The sequence below is a fragment of the Micromys minutus genome (assembly GCF_963924665.1).
Source record: "Micromys minutus genome assembly, chromosome: 13".
NCBI classification, from domain to species: Eukaryota; Metazoa; Chordata; class Mammalia; order Rodentia; family Muridae; genus Micromys; species Micromys minutus.
In genome coordinates this window covers 28,216,199-28,225,441 of record NC_137982.1, presented here as the reverse complement: position 1 = coordinate 28,225,441, position 9,243 = coordinate 28,216,199, and the positions used below count along the sequence as shown (strand labels likewise).

The 9,243-nt window shown below is 34.7% G+C and overlaps 1 pseudogene across 1 annotated transcript; it reads right to left on the bottom strand.

The window, feature by feature from the left end:
* Positions 1-7,698: 7,698 nt before the first annotated feature.
* LOC308429170 (bifunctional phosphoribosylaminoimidazole carboxylase/phosphoribosylaminoimidazole succinocarboxamide synthetase-like) lies at positions 7,699-8,828 on the bottom strand (annotated as a pseudogene). Its single transcript has one exon. The product of its transcript is annotated as a bifunctional phosphoribosylaminoimidazole carboxylase/phosphoribosylaminoimidazole succinocarboxamide synthetase-like (transcript).
* Between the last annotated feature and the right edge of the window lie 415 nt (positions 8,829-9,243).

Below are 9,243 nucleotides of genomic sequence, written 5' to 3'. Positions count from 1 at the left end.
CAAGCCACAAGATTGAAGGCAGCTCACTTATTTGCCTGAAAGATTAAAGGCTTAAAGAAGAAAGGGGACAGAACGATGGCCTTTCTGATATAAGGTTGAGCAAATCTCAGGCTGAACTTCCTGTTCATGGAAAGATGAAGAGTGACGAAGCCACACCTTCTAGTGTGTTTACCACCGAAAGCTGAAACAGGGTGCAAAGAATAGGGGCAAACTTTGTATAGCAGATGAACTCAGGAGACCCAGATGCTAGAATGAAACAAAATGTTCATTGAGATGCTTTAGAGACTTCAGAAAGCTGCCAGAACCCAGATCCTTCCTGTTTGGTGAAAGCGAAGGTGGTCAAAGTAGGTTTTTGGCTCCAACATCACGTGCCAGGTGATGGAGGACAGGCATCCACTGCACACTTAACCATTTCTTACACAAAGATCTCTGACATATTTCAAAAAAAATGCATCTCAATTTTTCTACCTAAGAAAAAGAACTCATTGATGCAATGAAGTGATGAGATTAGAAAGTTAATTAAGAACATCATTCTTGTTGAAATGTAAAAGGGAAGTCTGAAAAAAATGAAATGCTGCATTCTTTATTTTTGTTAGGCTGGATGATAAAAAACAGAAGTAATTGGATACTTGTAATTGAATGATATTAGTTTCCAGTAATGGAAACATAAGTATAAAACCTGAATTTTTGAAGAAAATACAAATTTGTATGAGAACTTGACCCTTACTATAGAGCTGCTGATCCTTGGTTATCAATGTAAAATGTCATGCATTACCACATACCACTAGTCAGACCACAAATGCTTCTATTTATATTTAAATAGATATGGTTATGAGTATAAAATTGAAACAAATATTTAAAAGAGTGCATAGAACTTTTATTCAAAGAAGACATATCAAACTTTTTCTGTCCTATATATTTTACTTGATAATTAACCAATTACAGTTCACATGAACAGGAAATGTTATTCAAAGTAACCAAAACAAAACATTATTAGAGATTTTTTTTCTCATGTTCATGTCTCAACATCTTCTTCATGTTTTAAATTAGTTATTTTGGAGTATCCTAAAATGTGATTTGATTATATTTAACTGTTCAACAAGTCTGCTCCCTTTTCTATCCACCCAACTTTATATTTTTTATAAAATAATTTTAACTACAAAGTATTTATGCTTTGACCTAGATGCCCTTATAATTAGGTTAGAGAGATGACTCGGCAGGCAAGAGTAAGTACTGGCTGTTCTTACAGGGACCTGAGCTTGATTCCCAGCACCCTTGGGGCAGTTTTGTATACCTCTAACTACAGTTTTAGAGGATTTTATGCCTCATTTTGTCCTCAATGGGTACCAGGCACATATAAGTGTGAAATATAAAACATTGAGAAGGAAGGAAGGAAGGAAGGAAAGAAGGAAAGAAGGAAAGAAGGAAAGAAGGAAAGAAGCAAAAAGGAAAATACAAAGAGACAGAGGGAGGGCAGGGAAAAAGAAAGGAGAGAAGGAGAAGGGAGGGAATTCAGGAAGCTAGGAAGAAAGAAAAAAAGACATTTCAAAGTTTGCTGAAGTGTAAGACATATTTTATTTCTTCATAGCTAGTATACAATCTTGTAGGTCACTTAATGATAGGTAGTATTTTAATAGTTAAAGCATAAAACTGAGATTATTTTTCCTAGCCTAGATTTCTACTGAAAGGATTCTTAACTTCTATTCTCTTATTGAACATCATTCTGAAACCATAAGTATCCTGTCTTAAGGCTCAGTATTGTGTTTTACATTAAGCCTGAGAACATTGTGAGTAATTATATAAATCACAGCTAACTCTACTTCAAGTTGAGTGAGCAGTCCCTGTTGAAAAATCTTGTCATCTTGTAACTGGCCATAATTATACTTAGGCTATGTTTAGAAATAATGAATTTTAAATTTCTCAGGTTTTAAAATTATTTTACATGAGCCATCTAAATATGCACATTTATTTCAGGATTCACTAATAAATCTGTCAGAGTATAATATGTAGAAAATGGATCATGCAGAATTTGTCATCGACTTATTTTAGCTAAATCTCTATGAAGTCAGAACTATCTTTTATCATAACCCTTAAATCCTGCTAAATTCATAGAGTAACTGGGATATGGGTATATCATATAACAGTAAGCTAAGCTTATATTAAATACATGAGAGGATATTGGGGGGACACTATATGTAGGTTGTTACTATATTTAAGAGGACTACAGAAACCTGAATAAAATGTAATAAACTATCCACATACACTATGTCAACTTAACTCAATTAATTTTGATTCTGTTTTTCTTTTCTCACTTTGGGGTGTCCAAGTGCTGCTGCACACCAGGCAGAGAAATATGAACTGGAGCCAAGTTCCTAGGTTCCTGTCACCCCTCAGGATATCCAGCTGAAGTACACCAAGCAGGAAAGGATGGAGCAAAGTTCAGAAAAATGGGTCAGTGGGATTCTGGTAAAGTAGTGACTGTTGGTGAGAAGGTGTCCTCTGAAGATTTTAGTGCTGAAGTTTATGGTTTTGGGGATACCTTATTTGCATGGAGAGGTATTCCAGGGAGTTTAACTAGTAATTTCACCAAGGATTATGACATCTCTCAGGCAAAAGATTAGGGATTGGGCTTCCTAGATCAGAAAAGAAAGAGGAAACTCAGCTAAAAACATGGGGTCCTCCATTTTGAGCAGAGCAGCAGAAAGCTGTCTGAACATGGTAGACTAACCTTAGGTCTTACAATTAACATCATTTTTGTCCATTCTTGGCATCAGCCTAGGAGGCTGCTGCAATGATGTGATCAACTCTTCCAAACTATCTTGTTTCCATTGCCTTAATTTGGTGATTTTCATCTCCATTCAAAACACTAGAGCTTCATATATTCCTCAACCCACAAGAGCAGCCACCAAACAGTGCTTTCTTTCTAAGTTGGCCCTTACAGATTTCCTACCACCTCCAGCATCTGCATCCATATTCATCTAACAAGAAACCATAGAAAGTACTATGTGATCGTTTAATGCCATGGTGAATTTGAGAATTCAGAATTTTGATGGCCCATTCAAAACTTCCTTATTCACATTTCCCTCTGGCAAATTTCATTCTCAATAATTCCCTTGATGATCTTTTCAAACGTTACCACTTTATTTAACTACATAATCCAACATTTTCAAAATTATGTCAGAAAATGCTGTGACCTACTTCAAAAAGAAAACAGAAATGATCTGTCAAGTCAGGCTTGAATTTCTCTAATATTTCCTAACCTGAGGGGAAAAAGGTCTGTCCATATTATTCTCTCTCCTGAAGGAGGATTAGATAGTCATGCTGATGATTATCCCCACTTCTGTCCCAGAATGCTTCATGGCTTCACAACAAGATCCTTCTTTTTATTACATTTTAATTATTTTAATATTTCAATAAGTTTTTATAATTAATTAACTAGTATTTATACATTGTTGTTAACTGAAACCACAGTTCCTTCATATTGTCTTGATTTATATACTTGCTCATCTTTTCTGGTATCAGGTTCTATTTATGATGTTACATGTCACAGAGTCATCAGAGTCCAAAGATTTGCTCAACTATGATAGTTTTGAAGACTTATCTTTTCTGAATTGGGCAGTTTCTAGCAGTGCTAATGAAGTATTTGGATTCCTCTGATGTTTTTCTCATGATTAGACTAGAGTTATGAAGCTCAAGAAGGAAGATCACGAGGCATAATGGCATTTTTTTTAAACCAGATTATGTCAAGAATGGTTCGCCAAATCTTGACACCTCACTTGCCTGACCTACTTTCTCAGACTTCTCTACTATAGACTTGATCTTTTATTCTATGGTCATATTTAGCAGCAAGTCATTACATAAATTTATGCTTAAGGAAGACAAGCCTATGTTTTGTTCCCTTCTTAGATAAATTTTAGTATTAGTTTATTGGTATCTATGAAATATTGTGTTGTGATTTTGATCTAGAGTGTACCAAATCTGTAGATCAAGATGAAAATACATGATGTCTAATAATACTGAGTCTACTAATTTGTGCAAATGGAACATTTTTCTGCTTATATAGATCTTTGATTTCTATAACAAATCTTACACTTTTACCCATATTAATCCTATATTTTCCTTAGTTTATATGCAAGTATTTCAATTTTTGATACTATCAACAGATATTTTAAATGCCAAATGCCTTTTATTCTGTCATAACAATTATGTTATATTATCATCATATTCTATGTCATTATTATGATTGTTGATTATTTTAGAAATTTACTATATATACAATTGCATCATCTCCAAATAAAGTACTTTTATTTTTTTCCTTTCCAGTCTCCATGACTTTTGTTTGTTTTTCTGGTTTATTGTATTAACTAGAACATTCACTAAAATGCTTAGTAGGAGCAGTGAGAGATGTGAATGACTATTTTTAGGCATAATATGACATGTCCCTCAAGATTAAGTGCATTATTAGGAGGCTTTTATATTTGTTTATCACCAAGTTGTTCTCACCCAACCCCAATTCTTAGTGTGCTGAGCTAACATAAAATTTGCATTCAATTTTGTCAAATACTGTTTTTCTGTATCAGGTGGGTAGTCTTTCCCCTGTTAGCTTGAGAAAAGATTATACAGTACTCAGCCCTAATGGGACAGGCATTCCATACTCCTCCCCAAAGGGTCAGAAAATGTTAGAAGAGGGGCCTGAAAGATTGCAAGAGCCAGAAGTGAAGAATACAAAAAGGGTTGTCTAGGTACAATGGGGCAGTTGCTCATATAAACTCGCAGCAATTTTGATTGCATCTATAAGGCTTGTACAATCTCAACTAGACAAAATTCCCACGCTGAATTCTAGACTTGTTAAAGTTATACCATTTGAATTTGTGGAATACAACTCATCTACATGTGTTCTATCATTTTTCATCTTTACTACTGGATTTGATTTTCTAATATCTTATGAAAAATAATGGTCTATTATCATTTCTTATAGGGGACATATTTTTTTATTTATCTACATTAGTGGAATTCTGGCCACATAGAATGCGTTAGAAAGTGCTCTCTCAATCTCCACTCTCACATTGCTATTCTTGTCAGATTTTAACAGTGAAAATAAAACTGACAACGTGTTTTTCAAGAAGCAGTTACTCAAACTTTAATCGGTGAAGACCTGTTCAGGTTTCCTAATATAAAGGTTTGAATTAAAATGGTTTCACCAACTCAAATATTTGAGCATTTGGTCATCAGTTGTTGGAAGAGTTGGAGAAGTTTCGGACATGTTCTCTAATGGATGAAGTATATCACTGGGGGTTGGGTTTTTTTTTTTTCATCTCTAAATTGTGCTTTTCCTGAAAAGTGTGAGCCCCCAGTTTCCTGCTCCTGATGCTATGATGTCCTGCCATAAGAGATTCTCTCTCTTTTTTTTTTTTTTTTTGAACAACTTTATTTTAAAAAACAAAGATAAATGAACAAATTTTAAGCATTTTTGCATAAAAGTATACAAATACATTTTTGTCAGTGCTTGGCATTTTTTTCCAAAGGTTTGATAGTGTGCACTAAGATCTTACTAGTTACAATGAGCATAAACTACATGTAAAACAGGATGTAACCCAGAATTAGTCAAAGTTTTCTTGGTGTGTAAGAATTAAGCATAATGGTTTTTTTTTTCTTTTTTTTCCCCACTTGGGAACCATAACCCCCAATAAACTAATCCTCTACAAGTTACATTGGTTATGGTACCTTAGTACAGCCACAGAAGAGTTTGTCATATCATGAGTTCTGCTTGTGTGACTTTCAATAGTTTATTTCCTTAACAGAATTAGTGTTAAGTTATCAAACTGAACTCAATCAACTTTTCTTCATATCTCTGTATAATCTTTTTATGGATATAGAACCTAATATAATCCTTTGTCTTTTATACTGATAACTTCAGTCTCCTGTTGTTTTCCCCCAGTTAGCCTAATTAGCATTCTATCAATTTTATCTGTAATTTCATAGAAATATTTGACTTTTTTCCTGTTGACCTGCTTCTAATTTTACTGATTTTCACTCTAGTACTTTACAAATTAATTTAATTAATTCTTACTTGAAAGTCACATTTCTTTCACTTGTGTTTCTCTATTTTTTAAAGCAATTACTAATTTCAGATCCCTGCTTTAGAAACCTATTTACTGTTATGAAGTTTCTGCTAATCACTGCTATATAGTACCCTAAAGCTGTTACAGCATTTTATTACAGTTTTAACTGATATTGCATCAATTAGCATTTGGTCATAAATATTACAAAATTTATTTTTAGACTCCTTCCTTTAAACAACGAATTTGTAAATACTTTGTTTAATTCAAGAGATTTAAAGATTTCCCAGACATCTCACCTCACCCTAGAATTGTCCCCCAATTTCAATCCTCTCTCAGTCTATCTCTCTCTCCCTCCCTCCCTCCCTCCCCCCCTCGATTTCTTCCCCACGATCCCGTCTCTTTCCATCTCCATTATCCCACCATCAACTTACAAACTCTATTCCATTTCCTCACCCCAGTGAGGTCCTTCTGAATCTTTAGCCTTTCTCTGGCTCTGTGGATTTTAGCAGGGTTATCATTTACAGCTAAAAAGTACTTGTAAATGGGCACATACCATGTTTTTCTTTCTGAGTTGGAGTTACCCAACTTAGGATGAAGTTTTTCTAGTTCCACTTATTTGCCAGCAAATTTTATGAAGACTCTTTTTTTAACAGCTGAGTGAAACTTTTAACAGCTCCATTGTCTAAATTACCACATTAAAAAAATCCATTCTTCAGTTGAGGGACATTGAAGTTGTTTCCAGGTTTTGGCTATTATAAATAAAGTTCTATGAGAACAGTTAGTTGATCAAGTGTCCTTGTGGTAGAATGAAGTGTCCTTTTTTATATATGCTCAGAAATAGTATAGCTGGGTATTGAGGTAGATTGATTCCCAGTGTTCTGAGAAAACACCATATTAATTTCCAAAATAGCTGTGTAAATTTGCACTCCTACCAGTAATGAAGAAATGTTTTTCTCACTCCACATCCTTGCCAATATGAGCTGGATATTGGCCTTAAATTTTTATTTTATTTTATTTTTTACTCTTTAAAAAGTTTATTTTTTTTAAATTGTATGTATTGGGTGGAGATATAGAATAGAATTTGAGAGCAGGTGCATAAGGCAGTCATGGGTCAGATTCCCTGAGTTAAAGATCATTTATTGTGTGGCAGTATTCATGGATGCTGGAAACAAAACTCAGGTCATCTGCATGAGAACTATACTTATTCCTGAACTGCATATATATTGTTCCAGTTCCATGATTACACATTTACCTATCAATGACTGAGAGTGAGATGTAATTCAGCAGTGTCATCCCAATTTTACTAAAGATTTACTCCCCAGTAAATACAGGGTCTCAATACACATTTCAGGCTGGCCTTGAATCTAGTGATCCTGTTGCCTTGAATCTAGTGCTAAGGTACAGAGACATATTACTATGTAGAACTAGAAAATATTATTAATATCCACTGACAATGAACCAACTTGTAAATGTTGAGGACCGCTTGCTCATTAGTAAACTGAATTGCTTTCTCTGATGTGAAATCATTTTGCTTGATTTTTTTAATCCAACCTAGGAATATGTAACTATTCTCCTAAAATTTAAATTGCCTTATTACAAATTGCATTCTCTGGTTTTCTTATTCAGCCTGCTTGCTCTAAGTAAACTGAGTTGATTTTTCTAGAGAAAGTATAGTTGAATAGCCAAGACCACTGGGCAGTGGAAGAGATGACCACACATGCTGAGCACCCTATTCTTGTGTGACTGGGGGACAGCTAATAAGCAGATATGTAGTATTACCAGACATCACTGGATCTAGTCCATTGCTTCTGCCTGCCACTGTGACAAATGCTGTAGGTAGCTCATCCCCTTCAGATTCTGCCTTAATCCTCAAAGTTTCATCTGGTCCTTTATGTGAAGATGTTACTCTAAGTTCATGTGGAATCCCAAAATTTTCACAAGCCTTCTTAATTTTTTCACAGTGACTAAGGTAAGAGGTAGAATCAATCAACACTACTACCCTGTACTGCCTGTCTGACTTGAGAAGCAACTCCACTCGGTCTGCAACCCACTCAAAGTTTTTCTTTACCATCTGGAGTTCTTCCTGAATTATTTCTTGGTAATCACAGTAAGTCTGTCTTTTTGCTGACTTCAATCTACTGATGGCCATACTCTCCAAGAGTCATTATCTATGTCATCAGCAAGAACACTCTCTTCGGTGGTTAAATTTAATGCCAAATTCAATCTTCATGTAAACCAGTGTACAGTTCTAGGGCAGCCAGGATTTCTCCAGAATTTCAAATATAGCTTGTGTGGCATGACTCATGATGTCTGCTTTAGTCTATAACAAGTCCAGCAAAACAAAATTTTGCAGCCATGAGTTGCTCCTTAGCCCACTGTGGATCATTATTGGCATCATCCTTGAAGAACATCTCCACTTTTGATGAATAAAACTTATACCCTTCCTTTACACCAGGGTTTATATCGAGAAACAATCCAGTTGCTATTCTTCCGCATACCCATTCAATTGGAATCATTTCACACTGCTCTGCAATGAAAGCAGTCTCCCCAAATTTCTTGGTGAAAGCAGTTTTTATGCCAGCTTTCTGTAACAGCTGAAAGATGCAGGTGGTGATCTTACTGGAAATTTCAGTTTTGTCCTCCAGGTGCTTCGAGCAGCATTTCCTGCTGTAATCTGGTTTGGGAACCGTAGAAGGACTCTTCCTAGATTATCTAACAATCATAAACTTCTTTCGTTTTACCCTCATAGAGCTTTCCCCCTCCCATGTTCAGTATTTAAATTTCCTAGGTATTGGCCTTAAATTTTTAACTGTTCTGATTTATCTTCATTAAGTTTCTGAATCTTCACATTATTTTCAACCCCACTGATATTTTTCTTAATCCACATCAAGTTTACTTGCAACCATAAATGCATTATTTATTTGTTGGTTTGTTTGCAAACTTTTTCTTAGTGTTTCCTTTAGTTTTTTTTGTTTTTTTTTTTTTTTTTTTTTTTTTTTTTTTTTTTTTGGCTGAACAGTTAAATAGTTTTATAGCTCTTTATATATTGGTACCACATTAGACCATAGTTGTGAAGACTGAATTTTCTTTCAGACTGTTTTTCTTGCCTTTTGGCATGCTGGTAATTTTTTGTTAAAAGACAGACATGTACTAAGAATAGGAAATATAAACTGAAATATAT